A 23,122-nucleotide genomic window follows, 5' to 3' on the forward strand; every position below is an offset into this window, starting at 1 on the left:
GAAACGACACATCTACATTATAAAATATTCATTTTAAAAACGCATTGTCTTCACTACCACTGCACGGCGCTCTGTCATAGCGATAACTAGAAAAAATGCCCCCTAACCAGTCGAGTCGAACTTTTATCGCTTTCCTAACCGCCAGTGCACAGGTCAACTTATTCTGGTCTTACTTTAAAACACCACAGCACAGCACACACGACTGATCCCTTCCACCCCTTACCAGCGACTGCGGGAATGTAGTATTTTGAAAAAAGAACTAAAAAGCTGCGCCTGAGTTGGCAGCCATCTTGAATTTCTCCGTCAGCGCATCTCTACCCTTATTACAAGCGAGTAAGAATAAAAGTTGGAGTTTTATTTGACGTTATAAGACTGTAGTGCGATGGAATAGCGTTTTCGAGTTTTGCTAATTTAATCAAAGGCGCCTCCTCAATTATGGTAGCGCTTTTAGTAATTTATTTAAAAGCAATAAGGGCTTGTTTGGTGCACTGGTTATGACGTGCGCCCGCGCGGCGGTTAATTAAATTTTATTTGTGTAAATTGACTATTTTACTTTATGTGTCTGCCTTTCCCCTAGCAACGAACGTCGGAGCGGTACGAACTTTTGCGTTTTTTTCTTTCGTGACCTTAAGTTATTGGCTCTGTAGGGGTAGCGGCTGGTTTAATTAGTGTTGAACCAATATCATAATTAGATTGGATAGAAATAAGTTTTTTGTGTAACTTGCTGTGCAAATTGCTAATAATAGACGGTTGCTAATTGCGGTTGGTATTTCTATATTAATAATTTATGTGTAATGGTCAGTGTACGCATTTTAAGGTCACTGTAAAACTCTCTGTGGTCCAGTGATTCAACGACTTGCTCCACTTGAGGAGCGCCACTTCGAACCCCGGTACCGGACTTGTACCAATGTCTTATTAATTTATCCCAAGTGCAGTTTTCACTAACACAGTTGGCTCGACCATTATAGACGGCGATACGGCTCACCACCTATCAAGTTGGTCTAACAGAAAGCGAGGTGTTTGGCTGAATTTGCCTTTTCATTGCTTTTGCTTTGAGAGTTTGTTACCTTAGCTGGGTTACATTAGCTCTAGGGCAAGTATAGCTCAAAAGAAATATAATATTACATTTCCTGCCACTTCATAGCATAATACATGATCTAATTCGAATCGGAACTGTGGCGCCTATGAGTCTATTGCACGAAAATCGTAGTATAAAACCGCCATTTTCGATTTGAAGTACCAGCTGTCATTACATAATGTTATTGTTTAAATTCGCCTTAACTAAGACAGGCAAAGATCTGATGACCATACAGCCTTGGTTCTAATAATTTTGAAATTTATTGACGCACGGAAACATTTTCTGTAATTATTTTATTAAGGTACATATTTTATCAGCCTTTCGATTTGTGTGGGTCAGAAATATGTTTAGGAGTACAACACCTATGTTGTTTATGTAAAGATTACTAAGTGTATGTAAAGGTAGTTTTTTTTTAATGCAAGAATACCTAACAATGGAACAGTGGTAATAATTTGTAGACGGTTAAGGTATCGAAATACGTTTATGGATAAAAAGAAAGCCTGATAACATAATGCTGATACGACAGAATTCAATTTACCCGTGAATCAACAGAAGGAGTGTGTGGGTGCGCCCACGCATGTTCTCATAACAATTACATTTTAAATGTTATACCTACCTAATAGGGCTTATAGTCGAGTGTGATTTATATGGAAGTTATAGGCGGAATTTATAATGTCATTCAATATGGGTTAGGAAGGTGGAAGATGCATCGCGATGCATGTTTGGAGGATATAAGTATATGAGTTTTACACGGACAGATCAAATGCACGCTCCCAATCCCTTCCGGGATGGGTAGCCACAAGTCACAAGAATCACCGCCTGCTCATTTTATCCATGTTTGGTCAACATTGGTCGAGCAGGCGCCATAGTACAGTCATGAGCAATATCATGTACCCATTTTAGAATCCTGTCGCACTATCATATTTGACATTTAATGAGACTTACGGTTTAATTTGTCAAAAAAGTTAATGTGATATGGTTCCAAAGTGTATACATATTAGTACTCGTGACCGCGAGGTTCGCGCCCAACTGGGCACCGTCAGGCCTGTTGTCTTAAACGTTGTACCGGGTGAGTCTGCAGCGTTCCCCATCTGTCCGGCCAAGTAGTTAATAATAAAGATTTATTTTCAAACATTACAATACATAGGTGTTAGTAATTACAATATTATTCTATTGTTAGTAAACAATACAGCATTTTAAGTTACTAATATGTATAGACTTTGAAACCATGTCACATTGACTTTTTTGACAAATTACAACGTAAGTCTCATTAAATGTCAAATATGATAGTGCGACAGGGTTCTAAAGTGGGTACATGATATTGCTCATGACTGTACCCCATAGCTCCAGTATCCCGGTCCACTAACCCCCAACCCAATAGCCCAGTTCCCTTTGTTCCCATAATCTGCAATAGTCCTACACGAACCGGGGATTGTCTTTGGGTGCACTCCCATAGTGCATATAGGGATAATCGCCGGTTGGTATCACACCACATAGATTAAACTGTCTTAAGGGGCCTCTACGTGTTGGCTTCGGCCCCACGCACGCCTTCCAAAAGTCCGGGACTCCGTAGGCCCGAGATGTGGAAACGACATAATAATATTTATTCAGAAAAAAGGTACAATTTTTACATAATCAGCATTACATTTTTAGTGTAAGTTTACAATTTTAACTGAATTTACGTTTTTCAGAGAGAATATCTATGATTCTGACGTTTATTAACAACAGTACATGTCATACTATCTAAGTCTCCGTTTAGGACAAAAAATGGAGAACTACTGAAAACGTTGAAATTAAAAGTATGTTGTTATGAGCCATGTCCGGGATCTTTGGCGGGTTAATAATAACCCTGAGACCAGGGGCCTGTTTAACAAAACTTACAATAGGCTAGTTTCCAACTAGTCAAATCAGTTACTTTTTACTAAACGTCAAAATACGAAATTACTATGGAATTTGTATGAAAACGCACACTGTGACGTCATAGAAAAACGTAATAAAATGTCGAACTTATTATTACGTTTTTCTTGATTAAAATTCATAACTAAGTTAAATAAAATAAAGAAAATGCTTTTCGTTAGTTTCACATTTGTGTTTATTTAGTAATCAGAATTTCATAATTTATCTTGAACCTGGTACACGACCCAATTGTAAATTACAATGACAATTTGATGTACATTGCGTAGTGTGTGATCACAAATATTTTGCAGTTTCATATTAGCTATGTAATGAACACCAAATTGTCGTTGTAATTTACAATTGTAAGTTTTATTAAACAGGCCCCTGGGTTGATGAGGTTGGTCAACCACCCACGCGATAAATACAATGGACACACGAGCACACCCTGTCAGTTGTTCAGTTGTCAGAATCACAGTGAGGTTTAACAGAAACCTCGGTGAAGCGTAGGCAATTTCATCTTTGGGTTTCTGTTCGCAAGAGCGATGGATGGCTACTCCAATTGGGATACAGTCGTCTGCGTTATGTGTTGTGAAAAGTTTTACATGAATTCAAAATGTAAGTAACCCGTTCTTGAATTTATGCTTCTGAGCCGTTTATCATAAGCTCTTTCCATATCGCCTTGTTTATAGCTGTATTAAATTCAATTATTGCAATTCCGATTAAATTGAATTCATAACTTGGGAGGTCAGTCGCAAAACTGGACAGCAGCTTCACGGAAAAAATATGTTCGAAAAATGTCCCGTGCTATAATTTTCGGCTACATTTAACCAAGCAAGACTCTGTTTAATTTTAAATTGAATTGTGTAATTGTCATTTTATGTATCTTACAATATGGTTACTTACCCCTAATAAATGCATTTTATTTTTATTTCATCATCATCAGCCCGTTAACGTCCCCACTGCTGGGGCACGGGCCTTCCCTATGGATGGATCGGGAGATCGGGCCTTAAACCATCACGCGTGCCCAGTGCGGATTGATGGTTATTACCGACCTTTGCGAAAGTTGCTTAACTTCAACAATCGCAGACCGAGCGCATTTACCGTTGCGCCACCGAACTCCTCCAATGAGTAATTAATCTATCACAATTGCAATTTCACTAACACAGTTGACACCGCTTAGCACTTACTAACAGAAAGCACGGTACTTAGTTTACCTTGCGATGGATGTATTGACTACCCCAATTGGAATACAGTCGTGAACTTATGTTATGTTATAATAAATGACGTATTTTCGTTTCAATAAACGAAGGTAAGTTTTCAAACACTATTATGATAATGAAACGGGCATAATAATCATTACTCGTGGAAAGACCAGTATTTTGCTTACGAACAAATTCTTGAGGGATCTGTTTAATAATATTAATGGAATTTATCTATTATATCATGGCTATTGTTAACCATCGTACTATTTGACGTCACACGAGGAAATCATGTTTGAATTACGAATAAGAGGCATTGCTTTATGCAATCATTGATTATGAAAACATGAGTAAGTAAGTTTTTTTTATTCCGGCTTCCTTCTGACCATAGTCCGACCAAGTTAATGCCATTTCGTTACCAAGAGGATTGGCTATATAAGCCACAGTCTGTAGGTATACAAAAAAATGATGTGCTGTTCCCAAAGTGTAAAAAAACTTAGTTAAGCGATATATCATTCGAAATTCTTCTTCGCCATGTAACTCGAATGGATCTTCCCCTTTTCTGTAACACTTTACCTTTCTTAAGTTTTCTATAACGCTCTTAAAGCCATCGCAAATTATTATAAAATACGCCAATTTAAAATACCGTGATCCAACAAACCAAACTTCACATCTGTCAAAGTCAGCCAGTTTTAGGTTATTCGGAACTTAAACCAGGGTAGGGGTTGGTTTAGGAATAGAGATATTGGCCCCGATTCCTGCAGACATCTCTTAATTTTACTTTAAGTTATACCTGTCATTTTCTTATCCGCCGAAAAGGAAAGGGACGGATGATTGACAGCTCTTAATTTTAGGAAGAATGAGTAAATAAATGAATAACCCGGGCGAATTTTTAGACGGTTGTTTTAGATTTGTGCTTAAAATTGACGTGTGTTCCATAAATTTTATGCTTGTCGATTACCCGTCCCTTTCCTTTTCGGCGGATAAGAAAATGACAGATATAACCTAAAATAAAATTAGATGGTATTTACAGGAATTAGCACCATTACAAGGTATAAGTTATACCGATTTTATTTGTAGAGATTTTGCCTATTCTTAGTTTATGCTCAGTATAAAAAGCTACACCAGGTTTATTTGTATGGCCGTAAAACTTTTTTCAAATTGTTCTTTCTTGTACAGTCATAAGCAATATAATGTACCCACTTTAGGACTCTGTCGCACTAACATATTTGACATTGAGTGAGACTTACTTACAGTTCATTTGTCAAAAAAGTTAATGTGACATGGTACCCAAAGTGTATACATATTAATGCTCGTGACCGTACTCTAGTATTATCTGCCTTCTAGTTTTGCGTCTCTTTACTGCGGGGAATCTTCCCAAAATGTTCCCATTTTGGGGTACGTCACATCACTGTATAACAAATGAACTCGAAAAGCAACTATCAATGTATACTTCCACAATAGTGCATTCACCTATTAGATACCACCCGTATTGTGTTATCAGCTGCCTGAAGTTTACACTTCTTATCTATTTTTAACTAAGACGGAATTCTGGTGCGCTGTTACAAGTTAACGGTCTTCGGATGTGATGGATGACTTGTATGTTTGAGTAGTATTAATATACCCGCAGGTACATGTTCACGCCTGTACCTATAAGGGTTAGGCAGGCCTGACAATATGTCATCACTAATTTAAGAGCCATGCTTTTGTCGGTGTAGCATTGTCCATGCTAATTTTTTAGGGACAAAAATGGCAGTGGTTTCCCTCTTGCCTTCCGCCCCGCAGTAGTCTGTCTGAAGCGCGTGGGAAGGCGGCCAGAGTAGTCTACTTATTTTAAAGCCGTACTAGGACTCCGGTTCAATATATAGGTTGCCAAAAAAACACATCTCATTTTTGGTCTCTGTCTTTAGAAACCTCTCATCGAACGCCAAAACTATAACGAAGTTAAACGAATGTAATAGTAACAAAATGCCAATATCAATGCCATGGAATATTTACATGTATGTATACATAACATAACATACATAAATAGCCTATATACGTCCCACTGCTGGGCACAGGCCTCCCCTCAATCAACCAGAGGGGGTATGGAGCATACTCCACCACGCTGCTCCACTGCGGGTTGGTAGAGGTGACTTTTACGGCTAATAGCCGGGACCAACGGCTTAACGTGCCCTCCGAAGCACGGAATCATCTTACTTTTTCGGACAATCAGGTGATTCAAGCCTGAAAAGTCCTTACCAAACAAAGGACAGTCTCACAAAGTGATTTCGACAATGTCCCCATCGGGAATCGAAGCCGGACCTCCAGATCGTGAGCCTAACGTTCTAACCACTAGACCACGGAGGCTGTTGTATAATGTGTGTATAAATACATTTTTGTTTGGTTTTTAGATTTAAGTAAAACATATCTGTCTACTCTCTGTGTTTGCCCTTAGAAAATTATGGATCTACCTACTCGACTCCAATTTCATCAGATGTCCCGTGACCCTTTTACAACAGTGTTGAAATATTGGGAGTCTCATATCCCTGATGATAACGCGATAAGAACCCGGTATTGTGTTTTACTTATAATACTAACCGCGTAAACCTCAAACAATGATTTTAGATTTGTCAATTTCTAAGACGAGGTAAATATTGTGATAATATTCTACAGCTATGTTTTATTGTATTAACTTGCTAAAAACGCGTTCACTTAACTATAGTCGCGAATCCCTTCCATAGACAAGCTTCAAATGAATTCTACCTAGTAATGCTAGAATTTAATTACTAGTTAGGACCTACTTACTATTGCGACTGGCGGACTGAGAACTACTTAGAATCCAAATAGTTTTCATAAGGATATTTCCAATATCCAAGATTCCAATAAGAAAGGTTTCGCCCGTCCATTTAGAGACACCAATAAAACATAAACAGTTTGGCTCTCGTGTTCCTTAAACGCCGATTGCGTGGAGGAAATCAATGGTTGCGATTAAACCAGTTCGGGGCTGAGCAGAGGCTCCGGTGCCCTCATTAACCGACCTCAAAAGAAAGCAGTGAAGGTCATCGCAGCCGCCGCCGGCCGCCGCGTTACAGGCGTTACGATGACACAACAAAAAGCTACTTGCCCGTGGCCTTGGACGGAGTCAACGATCGGTAACCCTCGCATCCGTCGCTGCAGCCAGTCCGTCCCGCTCGCACTCACGCCGCGCCATGTCTACCCGTCTCTCTCACCCTCTCCCGCGCCCGCCACGTTGCGCTGCATCGGCCAATGGGAGGGCGGCGCGGGCGCAGCGGCGCGCGTCGTTTGCTCAACTGGATCGCTAGGGGTGTCGCTTTTTCTAAAGCTCTCACGTGAGCTTTTATTCGTTTTTTTTCTCGAATTATTTAATTGAGTGCCGATGTTAACCTGCATTAATGACCGGACCGTCTCTGGTATTTTTATATCGGTCTCCGAGCTGAGGAAATCTAACTAGATTCTGGTTCGCCTGTGATGTAATGCAGCCCTGCGCCGTCTATTATTATCGGTGAAACGTTGTGTGTCGAATACATAATGATTTATTTTATTCAGTCGGAGGGACATGGTATCCTGCTCTCTCATTGCTATTCCCGTCTCGGTCCGACCTTTTGTTTTTCTTCCTCTATTTTTTACTTTCCGATGTCTTTGTATGGACTATTTGCTTTTTGACAAGTGCACAGGAATTCTTTGGAACAAATAATGTTGGTATGCTTTGGTTTTTGTCGGCGAACTTGTTTGAGGGTAGAAACAGCTTGTTAGGGCATATCGTTTTGGGAGGCAAGCTACCAGTGCTTGAGTTGAGAGACGATTAAATAATAAGCACTTCGGCTTGTTTTAACCGAATTCGAGTGCGGGAAAGTTTCGGCCGTCTTTTGTTTACTGTTTCTACACAAAGTCAAAGCCTGTTACATCGTAACGTTGAGTACATACAATAAACTTAATCGAAAAATCATAAGCGTGCGTGCACACCACGATCGAAATAAAAAGTAAAAGACACCAGCTGTTCACAACACTTTTTACTTCTCGCGTCTATGAAATTAAACGACTTCTCAATAAAAACAAAAGCCTGGATGAGCATTAATGCGATGACATTCTACTGGCTCATCGCTCATCGGTTTTTTTGTGCATTTATTTTTATTATTTTTTAAAGTGCCTCAGACACGTACGCGCCAGCCCTGCGGCCTAGTGACAGTTGACAGACTGTCACTGGATGGTAAATGTGGGGTTCCGAGTTCGATTCCGGAAAAAGATATTTAGGGAAATAGAATTGTCATATTTATTTTACGCCTGCTGTCTCTCGGTGTGTATTTGTGTGATGGCTGCATGTGACGAACTTACTTGTTATTAAAAAAAAATCGAAACACCTCGTAAGTTACGTGTTTCGTAAGGATACTAATATAAAAGTTGTGTATTGTTTGAATTGACACTAAAATCATTTAAGACTCTTGTATTAACACATCTATAAAGGTCTGAAATAAATATTTGTTTGGTTATTATAAATGATATTATCGGACATAATCCATAAAGGTTACTAACACAAGCCTTAAATCTAGTTTTAGTAGGTACAATAGATAGATACGCACTTTAAAAAATATTTATTTATATACAGCTAACAAGGGTATGCCAGCCACCTAATAATATACGCAAGTACCTACCGCCCAATACCGGTATTGAAAATGTCTGAAAAAACTCCGGGATCCCGGTATTGGAAACCTTAGTTTTTATCAATACTAACGCTAATCTATATCTCTTTTTAAGCCTGACATCAAAGGGATATGGATCATATTATTTATAGCTATTCTCAAACGAAATTCTGTATAACCTTACTCTTAAAAGTAGGTAAAATTTAATATTTATATATTATTAATTTCTCACATGGTAATTGCTCAAAATTTAACGAAATCGTGCATAATAGGCCCAGCTATGCTAAAAAGCAATCTCTCAAACTCAAAAGTACGTACCAAAGTAAAGCAAGCTGAACAGGTAGAAAGTCGTCGATAAGATCAGTCGGAGTTAGACCACCTAGGTTCCCCAGACGCACCATAATAGGCCATAGATTAGCATAGGGTCTCCCACCATTGTCCGTGATTCCCACGGGTTGAATTCGGACGCCATCTTGGAATAACTGTCAGTTTGAAACGTATGACGAGTAAATTACCCGTAAATGTGCTAAATTGAATAGGATTGTTTTGAGAGTTGTAGTAAATAGTTATTTTTAATAATTTTCAAGAAATCATTTTGACGTGACTTATTCTAGATTTGCCGCAAATAGCATTAACTACTTGGCCGGACAAATGGGGAGCGCTGAGGGCTCTCACTCGATACAAAATTTAAGACAACAGGCCTGAACCTCGGCTCAGGGCGTCGTCTGAGAGGAAAATATTTGAAAGAATTAATCGACCCTAGTGGGTCGATAGCGATAAGCGCTGAACTAGGGAAATCGTCGACCACGCCGGCGGGTCGGTATCGGGGTAAATTTTCAAGAAAAATACTTATAAGTTGTTTTATCATTAAGCATCTTCGCAACTGGTAAACTTCAAGTTTTTTTTGACGAGACTTATTGTAGATTTGCCGCAAAACGGCATTAACTACTTGACAGGAACACTTTTAAGTGTACCTAACGATTACCAAGTACTTTTCTAAGTACTGCTATTACCTAGAATAACATAATAAACTTATTAAGCATAAATAATGCGGTACAACTTTGACCATTCCCCTAACGGAAGAGGTCTATATTTCGGCCATATTTCGAATGTCTGACCGCAGGAAGGGCATGCCTTAATATTTTAACACTGCACCGCTAATTGACACAAACAGGAATCGAACCGAAACTAACGTTTTGAATGCGCTATATTTTACTCTAACGTCCGCGAAGGGTAAGTTTTGTATTTGTCAGTTTTTGGGTTAAAGAATCATCATAGCCATCAAGGGCCGGATTCGGTGGGTGAAGGTTTAAAGGCCACGAAGGTATGGACGCCCTAAATTATTTTCTGAATCATCATCATCTCCCTAGCATTGTCCCGTTTTTCCCAACGTCCGCTTACTGAACCTGAAGATTTGACAGGTCCGGTTTTTTACAGAAGCGACTGCCTGTCTGACCTTCCAACCCGCGAAGGGAAAACCAGCCCAATACAGGTTAGGTCACCTCCGAAAATGCATTTCTCGGAAATGTGGGTTACCTCACGATGTTTTCCTTCATAATGATAATCCTGGGTATACTATTTAGTACCTAATATTTGTCATCCTTCACAAACCCTTAGTCGCGTTGTCAAATAAAATTCCGTGGCAATACTTTATTGGTATACTTAAGTAGATAATTACATACATACATAAACTCACGCCTATTTCCCACCGGGGTAAGCAGAAACTATAGAATTCCATTTGCTTCGATCCTGACACACTTCTCTTGCTTCCTCCACATTCATCAATCGCTTCATACACGCACGCCTGTCCAGAGTAGATCGTATTAAACCTTTTCTAAGGACATCTCCTATTTGGTCATCGTAAGTCCTGCTCAGTCTTCCTCTGCCAGCCCTCTGGTCTTTATCTGCTGAAGTAGATAATTATGAGAACTTATCTCCCTTAATTATAAAAATATTGACTACATCTACAACCGGTTGCCTCATTATAGCTTGATAATAACTTTAAGATAGACTATCGGGTGAATTTAATAATTTGTAAATACCTACTAAAATTGGTTTGTTTTTTATCTACTCGATAAGGTAAACTGTTGATTTACGTCGTAGCTTGAGATAATTGTGTGTTGTTTGTTGAAAATTATTCAGTAGGTGTTTATAGATAAGGTCAATATTAATCCTTAGTTTGTTTACTTCTTTAGAGTACCCAATGAGGGACTTTCAATACAATACAATACAATACAAAACGATACGATACGATACAATACGATACAATACGATACAATACGATACAATACAATACAATACAATACAATACAATACAATACAATACAATACAATACAATACAATACAATACAATACAATACAATACAATACAATACAATACAATACAATACAATACAATACAATACAATACAATACAATACAATACAATACAATACAATACAATACAATACAATACAATACAATACAATACAATACAATACAATACAATACAATACAATACAAATACACTTTATTGGACCAAAATAAAAAAGAAATAATTACAAAAGACTCTTAACTAAGTACACGGCCAATTGCGGCTTTATCGTTTAAAGCGATTTCTTCCAGACAACCATAAAATTTTCGACGTGGGGAACGTAGTGGTTCCCCCAAAATAATATAGATGGCGCTGTTCAGATTTAACGTGATAATTACTTATTTTCTCATTACTTGGGTACATAATTCATCATCAGCCCATTAACGTCCCCACTGCTGGGGCACGGGCCTTCTCTATGGATGGATAGGGAGATCGGGCCTTAAACCACCACGCGGGCCCAGTGCGGATTGGTGGTTATTAACGACTGCTAATGCAGCCGGGACCAACGGCTTAACGTGCCTTCCGAAGCACGGAGGAGCTCGAGATGAAAACTTTTTTTTGTGGTCACCCATCCTATGACCGGCCTTTGCGAAAGTTGCTTAACTTCAACAATCGCAGACCGAGCGCGTTTACCGCTGCGCCACCGAGCTCCTCAAATGACAAGAGCAATATAAACATAATTGTTGCTTGATCTTTGAATCAGATTATGTATAAAACTATGTTGCTACCTATATTGATTCTCTTTATATTGATCAGAATAATAATGGGAAGATGTGGTTGTGCTTGGGTGTAATAAAAAGGGTCACCGTTTATACCCAAAAACAAAGATAAAAAATGCATAATATGTCTGTTATCCATGAAATTAGAAAGTTGAACGAAGAAAAATTTGTACAGCGCCACCTGTATATTTTTGGGAACGTAGCCTGAAAAGTCTGACCCAGGCCGTAGGGAGATGATGATGAGGAACTTTGTCGCATATTTTTTTAATCACGATTTAAAAGAGAATCGATTACTTATCTACATATTTTTTAATGGCCGCCTGTGTCGACGTGAAGACCAGGTAATTACGGTAAAACTTACCATCATCGAGACAACCGTAGTTTCTTATCCCTAAAAGGTTCCTACCCTGGTCGTGTTAGTGGCCTTAGATGGCATCGAGGAATGACCTTTAGTTTTTTTCTTTTTGTTTTTTAGGGTTCCGCTTCCGAACCTGAAAGGGAAAACGGAACCCTTATACTTTGTCCGTCCGTCTGTCTCTCGAGGTCACATACCTTCGAAAATGCATTTCTCGAGAATATGGGTTTCCTCACGATGTTTTCCTTCACCGCTGAGCATGTGATTAATCATTTATGATCCAAACACGAATTCAAAAGCAAATTCGTCAATCATTGGTTTAGGCCTGTATTGGATTCGAGTCTGCGACCTCAAAGTGAGAGGCAAGCGTTCTACCAACTGGGGTACCACGGCTCAAACACAGAGGTCAAAGCCTTAGTATATATTTAGTAATTTAGGGCATTTTGTACGGAACCCTCGGTGCTCGAGTGAAACTCACACTTGACCGTTTTTTTTTTATTTTTGGGTCTGGCGACGATCTGACCCTTTGCGGTTCGATGTTATAACTTGAAATTAAGATTGAGACCTTTTCGGCCGATATCAGCTGCGGAATTAAAAAGGGCATTGATATTTATAGATCTAAACGCAAATTTAGTGTCAAATTATTTAAAGTTTACGCGGTTATTATCATTTAATTAAAACACGTAATAACGGGTTCTTACCGCGTTTAAAGTAGGGAGACTCCCGATATTTCGACACTGTTACCTACTTTAAACGCGGTAAGAACCCGTTATTATGTGTTTTAATAGTGTCAAATTAGTCGATCATTAAAATTTCATATTTGTTAATAAGATTACATCGTGAGGAAACCCCGAGGAAATCCCGAGAAATGTATTTCGGAGGTATGTGACCTAACCTATATTAGACTTTTCCCTTCGCGGGTTGGAAGGTCAGATAGGCAGTCGCTTCTGTAAAAATCCGGACCTGTCAAATATTTAGGTTAGGTAAGCGGACCCTGTGAAAAACATGATAACGCTAGGGAGATGATGATGATGATTTATTAAGATGTTTATCACGTGTGATAGATACCTAATATGTATACTATATCGTCACTTTATATACTTATGTAGTATTATTCCTTATTCTATGCTTATAGTGAAAACCACGTACAATCAGAGAGCAAAAGTATTTTTTCGTCTTTTTATCGTAACTTCTTACCCGTACGTGGTTTTCACTATAAGCATAGAATAAGGAATAATACTACGTACTATAAAGTGACGATATACTCGTATGCATACTTACATACTTATTAGGTATCTATCACACGTGATGAACATCTTAATAAATACGGCTTTTTCTTGAAATGACATTTTGGCACTTACGTAATTTTGCCTTTTCAGTGACGATATATTAATAATAATAAAAACACTTTATTGCAAACAAATTCACAAAACATTTACAGGATAAACTTATTCTAAGGTGGGCAAAGGCGGCCTTATCGCTAAGAGCGATCTCTTCCAGACAACCTTCGGCAAAGGATATGGTACATTTGTACAGCTGCAGTGTAGCGCGCAGATACGTCAAATAAAACAATAGACACATTTTATATATATATATACACAATCATATTTACTAAATATATATATATTATACACATACTATAGATATATACATACAACGATACATATAAGTAAAAATAAAATATTAGTTACAAGACGACGATTTAGCCAAGAAAAAATGGTGAAGTTTAGTTTTGAATATAGCTAATATACTTCGAATATATATATACTTCGAATGCCTGATATCAGCAGGCAAATCATTCCACAAGTGCGTGGACTATATATATATTGTTGAGTTTGAGTTTTTGAGTTTACGGCAGTGCTCTATAAAACTTCACGCCATGTGCCATGTGCATCCGGCACGTGTTATCATAGACAGTCGTTAACAAAGGAACGGTACTCCCTACCCGCCCGTATCGTGTGGCTTGAGTTCGTTTTTGGTACATAACATGTTATAACTTCACGCCATATCTCCGAAGGGGTAGGCAGAGGTCTCATGTATTTGGAGGCGAGCTGCCGTTATATTACTATAATAAGGCACCTCGTGTCGCCTCTTTTATATTGCCGTGCCTTTACATGTACCTTCTTACCACCACCACCACCACCACCACGAATAATTTATTTTTGTGAAACTCAATAAATGAACATTTTTTTTCATAATTAAAACACATAATAACGGGTTCTTACCGCGTTTGAAATAGGGATATAAGACTCCCGATATTCCCTTACCCCTATATCCCTCATCATCACCAGCCCATTAACGTCCCCACTGCTGGGGCACGGGCCTTCCCTATGGATGGATAGGGAGATCGGGCCTTAAACCACCACGCAGGCCCAGTGCGGATTGGGGGTTATTAACGACTGCTAATGCAGCCGGGACCAACGGCTTAACGTGCCTTCCGAAGCACGGAGGAGCTCGAGATGAAAACTTTTTTTTGTGGTCACCCATCCTATGACCGGCCTTTGCGAAAGTTGCTTAACTTCAACAATCGCAGACCGAGCACGTTTACCGCTGCGCCATCGAGCTCCTCAGTCAGGTCAGTAAGTATTTCGCACGAATTCAGACGTCGATTTATCAAATGCCTCAAATATCACAAACCTCACTAAAGCAGTGGACAGTGGGTAGGTTCAGGGTGGGACCTTGACAGTGAAACGTCAAAACCGGCTGCCATGACGACACCACTAGTGATGTTCACCCACCGTGTCGATGTTGTCGATAAGCCACTTGTTTGTATGTTAACATGCCTAACAAATGTATTGTTGATGCACCTATTTGCTCCCGTTAATAAGGAGGGGAAAAACTGTAGGAAAGTAAGTCCGCCATTATTTTTTTTAGATTTTATTGTACTTACTGAGTCAGTATCTACCTAACTTATCTGCTGTGTTTGAGTTATACAAAATACGCGTTCTGCAATTCAAGTCTTACTTATTATATATTTAAAAAAAAATGCATTTAGACTTTACATACAGACAAACTTTGTATTATACAAGTAAAATCAGTTTAAAGGCAAGTTTAGTTCTGGAAGTAATTTGGCTCTAACATTATAATAGTCTAATAAATCGATTATTCAAAACGGAAAATTACATAAAATATTTTACATAGACTGTTTTTGACGACTGTTCTTTTCACATAAAAAGTTACCCTTCGCAAAATCGACTTGCAATTCATCGATAATCGATAACCGAACAGCTGACGTGGATCCCATCCCTAAAATCAACAAAAACCTGTCTGTGGGCCAGCAGTGACCTCCAGGTAGGGTCCCCCCCTCTCTCGGACTTTTTATCCCGAGACCATGGGGTTATAGAACTATAAAGCCATAATATTACCCCATGCTTCACTGACTCACTGCCCTTTTACTTTTTACCCCTAATAGGTTAGTCAATAAAATTGGCAAACGGTCATTAAATGTGATGGGTTAATGTAATGAATGTGTAATTTAATGAACACTGAATGGAATTATTAATGTAACTTTATGTTTGTTGCACTGTGAGGCGAGGCATGTTCGTTTTATCGGTTGTGAGGTATTTTTATGTCTATTAATTATTGCTACTAAGTATAAAGTTAATTATGTAACTAACGGAATATTCATACTTAGGAAGTTTGATGTTTAGAGCGAAAAGAGAAATGTATTCCGAGTAGATTAAGTGAGTAGTTACCAAGAAAAGATAAAAGATGCATAATGTCTGTGATCTCAAGACCGGTCATAGGATGGGTGACCACAAAAAAAAAGAAGTTTTCATCTCGAGCTCCTCCGTGCTTCGGAAGGCACGTTAAGCCGTTGGTCCCGGCTGCATTAGCAATCGTTAATAACCACCAATCCGCACTGGGCCCGCGTGGTGGTTTAAGGCCCGTTCTCCCTATCCATCCATAGGGAAGGCCCGTGCCCCAGCAGTGGGGGCGTTAATGGGCTGATGATGATGATGTCTGTGATCTATAAAATTTGAAGATGAAAGGCAAATCTATTCAGCGCCATCTGTATTTTTTGGCGAACGTCGCCTGAAAAGGCCCTCATTAGCTGTAGTCGTGATAGCTTAGTTAGGAACAACGCTTGACTCTCATTGTAAGGTCGCAGGTTCCAAACCACCTATGATTTTTGAAATCGTCTAACTCAAAGTCAAAGTATTTATTGCACACCATATGGTAAACAGTTGTTATAAATATTATAGTACGGTCACGAGCAATAATATGTATACACTTTGGTACCATGTCACATTAACTTTTTTGACAAATTGAACTGTAAGTCTCACTAAATGTCAAATATGTTAGTGCGACAGAGTCCTAAAGTGGGTACATTATATTGGTCATGACTGTACTAGATATGGACCCGGGATGGTATAGCAAAAACAAGAAAAAATAACAAGAAACTAAATTAAGCCAGAAATAAAAAAAATAAAATAAGAAGTACTTAACATTAAACAAAATTAATCAAAAAAAATTAGTATGAAAATCTTAAAAACTATTTATAACAAAATCTACAACACTTATAGTCTATATCATGTAAAAAAACCCTTGCAGCGTGTAAAAACTTTTCTCAATTAGGAATTTTCTTAAGTACTTTTTTTTTACTCTGACTTATCTTATCGACGACTTTCTACCAAACTGCAAACTAAAGCAAACTGAACACAGTTTGCTTTACTTTGGTTTGGTACTTTTGAGTTTGAGAGATTGCTTTTTAGCAATGCTTAGCATTTTGCTACCCTTTTGAGCCGTGGTAACCCAGTTGGTAGAACGATTGCCTCACACTTTGAGGTCGCAAGTTCGAATCCAGCACAGGCCTAAACCAATGATTGTCGAATTTGTTTTTGAATTCATGTTTGGATCATAAATGATTATCACGTGCTGAGCGGTGAAGGAAAACATCGTGAGGAAACCCACATACCCGAGAAATGCGTTTCGGAGGTATGTGATTTAACCTGTATTGGGCTGGTTTTCCCTTCGCGGGTTGGAAGGTCAGACAGGCAGTCGCTTCTGTAAAAAACCGGACCTGTCAAATCTTCAGGTTAAGTAAGCGGACGCTGGGAAAACGGGATAACGCTAGGGAGATGATGAACAGTGTATGTCTGTTACACATATATTAGAACTGAGTGTCTAAAAAGGCTACATTCGAGTAATTCATCTAAAAAATACTGCTATTTGACATTTGTTGATATTGCGCGCTTATTTTTATATGCGCAAATGTCAATAAGAATTATTTTTCATTTTTAGATGATGATGATGAAAGTCCTTCATTGTATGTTTTATGGATGTCCCTTAAGTTGCATAAAATTAATAACCCTATTTTGAAAATCCATAACAGACTTGACATAACTGTAATTTGCATACTAATTAGAATGAATAACATAAAAAATATATATCATTATTAGGCATATTAATGAAAATCCATAATTTTAAAAATTATAACTTCATAATTCATAGCATAAAAAGCAATAAATCTGCAAATCCATAATATAATTAACATATGTAGTTAATACCTGTCTCTGGACAGAGCATAGCATTAAAGATTTTAGTGTAATAGGTAGGTATGAATGAATTGAAAGAGTGGTAATGGTAATATCAACTAAATGTGGATGGTTGCTTTTAACGTTTTGTCAGGCACTTTGTAACTTTATTTGCATTATATTATATTAAGAGTATGGGTTTCGACGTTTAGGGGTATTAAAATTAAGGGTGTTAATTATATATTTTTTAATCGTTATTTATATTGACATTATGTATATTAAAGATATACTTTATAAGGGCTATTATTTTATTCTGGGTGCCATGGTTAACTTATTCGCCAAAAAAATTTTTTTTTATTTATGCTATTGTTTGTTAGTATTTCTTACTATTATAACAATAATAATATTTAAATTACATTTTACAGGAATTTGCAGCGATGTTTACCAATTATTTTTCACTTATTTTTATATTTATACTAGGGAGGGTGCAGAAAAACAACAACTGCGTTACTTTGTTACATTATGTAGTTTTATTATTGGGAACGTTCACATTAAATTCAAACCTTTTCTTTTTTAAATTAAGATAAAAGATTTTTGACCTTATATTACTAAATCACGAAACATTTCAGTCTAATACATCTTTTTATGGTTAGGTTTACCACTTCGTTACCTAATTTTGATTTTATGAGATAAACTTTTGCAATAAAATGGAAAACAATAGCAGTTCAAGCATTTTATTTATGGAGGCCATTTATATATTAAAAATTATCAAAAAAAGTCAAAAAATTTAAAACATACTTAGATAGTTTTAGTTCTAAGTCTGAAAATGTCTCCATAAAAATGGGGGACAAAAAAGTAACGCAGTAGTTTAGTAAGTAACATAATGGTAAACTTTCCGCATCTATGGTGTTTAACTTACTAAGAACAATTAAAAACAGAATACAATTAAATTGAAACCATAACAAATTAAACAAAACTCTCTTAGAATAAAATAAAATCAAAACTTCTCAAAAAAACAATATTAAACATACATTAGTTTCTGTCTGAGTCAAATATATTTAATGGGACATCAAATTCATTCAATTCGTTTTCAGCAAATGGAATTCTATAGTCTCTGCTTACCCCGGTGGGAAATAGGCATGAGTTTATGTATGTATGTATGTCATCATCGTCATCAGCCTTACGACGTCCACTGCTGGGCATAGGCCTCCTCCAAGGATCTCCACGACGATCGGTCCTGCGCTGCCCGCATCCAGTGGCTTCCCGCGACCTTCACCAGATCGTCGGTCTACTTTGTAGCGGGCCTATACTGAGCGTCGTCCGACACGTGGTCGCCATTCTAGAACCTTTCTGTCCCAGCGGCCATTGGTTCTCCTCGCTATGTGTCCTGCTCACTGCCACTTCAGCTTTGCAATTCGCCGAGCTATGTCGGTGACTTTAGTTCTCCTGTGGATGTCCTCATTTCTGATTTGATCGAGCAGGGAAATACCGAGCATAGCTCTCTCCATTGCCCGCTGAGCGACACCGAGCCTCCTCACGAGACCCATAATAAGCGGCCACGTCTCACTGCCGTAGGTCATCACTGGCAACACGCACTGGTCAAAGACTTTCCTCTTGAGACACTGAGGTATTTTGGACGAGAAGATATTCCGCAGCTTCCCGAACGCTGCCCATCCGAGTTGGATCCGACGAGAGATCTCTTTCTCAAAGTTGGACTTACCTAACTGGATTATTTGTCCTAGGTAAATGTACTGGTCTACAACTTCGAGTGTAACGTTCCCAACCTGAACTGGAGTGGGTGCGACATGGTCGTTGGACATAATTTTTGTCTTTGTCATGTTCGTGCTAAGACCCACTCGTTGGGATGCGTTACTGAGATGCTCGAGCATGGTGTTCAGGTCTTCCAGGGTCTCAGCCATTAGGACTATATCATCAGCAAATCGAAGGTGCGTCAGGTACTCGCCGTTTATGTTGATGCCAAATCCTTTCCAGTCCAGAAGCTTAAAAATATCCTCCAATGCAGCAGTGAACAGTTTCGGAGAGATGCCATCTCCCTGTCTCACTCCTCGCTGCAGTTGGATCGGATTAGAGCTCTGGTTCTGTTCTCGAACTGACATAGTGGCATTTTGGTAGAGGTCCCTTAGCAATTCGATGTACCTATGGTCCACTTGGCACCTCTGTCTGGCAATCAAAGGCTTTCTCATAGTCCACAAACGCCAAGCAAAGTGGCAGATTATACTCTTCGGTCTTCTGTATAACCTGCCGCAGTGTATGGATGTGGTCTATGGTGCTAAAGCCTTTTCGGAAACCCGTTCGTTCGCTTCCCGTCTTAACGGCATTGATCACAGAGACATCATTGAATTATGTGCTTTTTCGTCGACATGATAAAATCGATCTCGTTTTTATAATTTCCACTGGGACTTATCCAGGTCCATTTGCGGGTGAGGGCTTTCTGAAGAAGGAGTTCATCATATAGAGGTTCTCCTTTTCCATAAAGTCCGCCAGCATCCGGCCTCTGGTGTTCCGGGCCCCAAATCCAAATTGCCCTACTCTCAGCTCGTTACCACAACGCTTCCCCGACTGTGCATTAAAGTCCCCTATCACAATCGTGTAGTGGCTTTTATGGCTATGCATGGCTTTAGAAATCTCCTCATACATAGTCTCCACTTCGTCATCGTGGTGTCCCGAGGTCGGAGCGTATACCTGGATGACAGTCGGCGAATATCGAGATGATATTCTGAGTATCAGGCACGCTACCCTGCTCGAAACACTACCGATGGTCAACACGTTGTTGACTAGGGACGATAAACTCGACACTCTGTAACGAAATAATTATAAATTAAATTATTAAAACTATTAAATTTGTAAATATTGAGCAAAAACTTTGAGTATTTCCACTGCGTTACGATGGCTACAACTGCGTTATATTTCGCAGTAACACAGTGCATCGGTAACTCAGTTGTAGAAACCACGTGTATTCTAAAATAGCACTCATATGGTAATTCATTTTATAAAACAGATCGTGTACAATAAATATTTGCTCCTTTTTTTAAAGATATAACGGAAAAGATTATTCAATATTCAAAAAACTCACCTATCACAGCGGTCACGCAGCGGTCTCCCAATTAATACACGCACCTATCCCGCCGGCGTCCTCGCGACTGACTCGGCGAATTTCCAAGCCACGCACTCCCCCCGCGCCCCAATAATATTTGATTATATGTTATACGACTTTTGGCGCAAATGCATACAAAATTCTAATTTTAAGACTCAGTTTCGTATGGTAACATAGTGTTCGTAATTTTTTGGTTTGCCGCGGGGACAGAATAAATATTTTGGAATAATTAAAAACTGATAAAGGAAAATAATATTTAGTATTGTTAAAGTAAAGTTTAAATTACGTGTTATTACCGCAAATATTACATTTTAATAGCGTCTTGAAGATTTTTTAAGTAATGTGTGTTTATATGGAGTAAATATATGAGAGGGACAGTGGAATTTTGTAGGGAAACAACTGCGTTACTCAAAATTACAACTTAGTTACCGTGTTTTTGGTTAAATTCAAATAATTTTGATAAAAACGCGGAACATAAAAGTACGAGTATAACATCAGAAATATACCAATAGTGTAATTATTGAAAAAATAAATGTTTGCTTTATAAAAATCGTGTTTGAACGTGAGAGACAGGTTATGGGACCCAAAATAAAATAATAGCCCATAAATTATGTGTTTAAATGATTATGGATTTTAATATAGGCATTTTCAATTATGGATTTTCAATATAGGCATTTTCAATTATGGATTTTCAATATAGGCATTTTCAATTATGGATTTTCAATATAGGCATTTTCAATTATGGATTTTCAATATAGGCATTTTCAATTATGGATTTTCAATATAGGCATTTTCAATTATGGATTTTCAATATAGGCATTTTCAATTATGGATTTTCAATATAGGCATTTTCAATTATGGATTTTCAATATAGGCATTTTCAATTATGGATTTTCAATATAGGCATTTTCAATTATGGATTTTCAATATAGGCATTTTCAATTATGGATTTTCAATATAGGCATTTTCAATTATGGATTTTAATATAGACCCATGTTTTATGACACAGGTCCATGGTGACTTGGACTCGCTTGAGCTAGTTACTGATGTTTGTGTTCTGTTGTTTACATGGAGGTATCAGGTTTGACAGGTTCTGGGTTCAAGTCGTGGTTGTGGCATTTTGTAGTCGTTTGCTAAATAGCTTCTAAGTACAGGAGGCCTGTTTTGTACTACATTCTATATTTGTACCTATTTGTCTATTTATGTAACATATGCGCCGGCGTCGGCTTAATGACGTTACATAGATCTAAAGAATTTCGCATGAACAGGAGGAGGACCCGGTGGTGTACAGTCATGAGCAATATAATGTACCTACTTTAGGACTCTGTCGCACTAACATATTTGACATTTAATGAGACTTACAGTTCAATTTGTCAAAAAAAGGTAATGTGACATGGTACCAAAGTGTATACATATTAATGCTCATGACCGTACTGGTTATTTTAAATTTGTCAGAAAATAAATTTAAGAAGTTTACTTTATGTAAAAAAAGCTTATTATAAGATTAATGACTACCTAAATGATAAAAATGTCTGGTATTGAATGTGTTCTCCTAGTTATTAAATAATTTGTAATGTGTACCATTGGTTTTAAAAAGATGTGTTGCTGTTGCAGTTTCTTGACATTTCTTCCCCTCAGCCATAACACCTTGCGAAATGACGTATATTCAAGAATGTTACGTTGACCTTCAACAAGTTTATCCATGATAATTACGTTGAATAAATGATTCTGATTTCTGTTAACACGCTCGTCCCGGCTTGACGGAGCTGCTGCAGGTTTAAGTCCCGTTCGAATCAGAAAAAAAACCGATTTAATTATTTCTTTGAATTAATGTACTTACTTTCAGATATAAAGAGACTCTCGCTAGGAATAACTACTCGTAAGTAGTGAAGGCTTGAGGTAAATCTTTAAAACCACGTCATAGCGTTATTCTATGATTACTTACCGGACCTGAAAAGTTGACAGGTTTCCTACAATATGTATATTTAGTTACTAAAGTATCTGTGAGTTGAGGTTTCCCCAAGTAAAATCTTTTCTTCTCTCATGTGTGAGGTCAATAACCGACCTCATCATCCTGGTATCAGGATTGGCTATTGAGTAACGACTCTTCATATACTTACGTTGTGTTTGACTGCTATGATTGTATGTATGGTTGTAGGTATGTGTGATAATTACGTTTAATTAGGTTTACGTTTAAAGCCAGTAGGTATATTTAGCACCTGGGGGGTTAAAATGGCCACATCGAAGCAATTCATCTAAAAAAGCAATATGGTAATTTGTCATTTGTGA

General features: G+C 38.1%; 2 protein-coding genes across 2 annotated transcripts in view; one reads left to right on the forward strand and one right to left on the reverse strand.

Annotated features, from left to right (window-relative positions):
- LOC126371461 (WD and tetratricopeptide repeats protein 1) overlaps positions 1–23,122 on the forward strand; it is a 65,766-nt gene that overhangs the window by 31,187 nt on the left and 11,457 nt on the right. The gene's annotated exons all lie outside the window — the stretch shown is intronic.
- LOC126371433 (uncharacterized) overlaps positions 17,207–23,122 on the reverse strand; it is a 335,692-nt gene continuing 329,776 nt past the window's right edge. The window contains exon 15 of the transcript XR_007567041.1: positions 17,207–17,273. The gene's annotated coding sequence lies outside the window, so the exon portion shown is untranslated. The remainder of the gene's footprint in view (positions 17,274–23,122) is intronic.

Source organism: Pectinophora gossypiella, chromosome 12 (assembly GCF_024362695.1).
Source record: "Pectinophora gossypiella chromosome 12, ilPecGoss1.1, whole genome shotgun sequence".
NCBI classification, from domain to species: domain Eukaryota; kingdom Metazoa; phylum Arthropoda; class Insecta; order Lepidoptera; family Gelechiidae; genus Pectinophora; species Pectinophora gossypiella.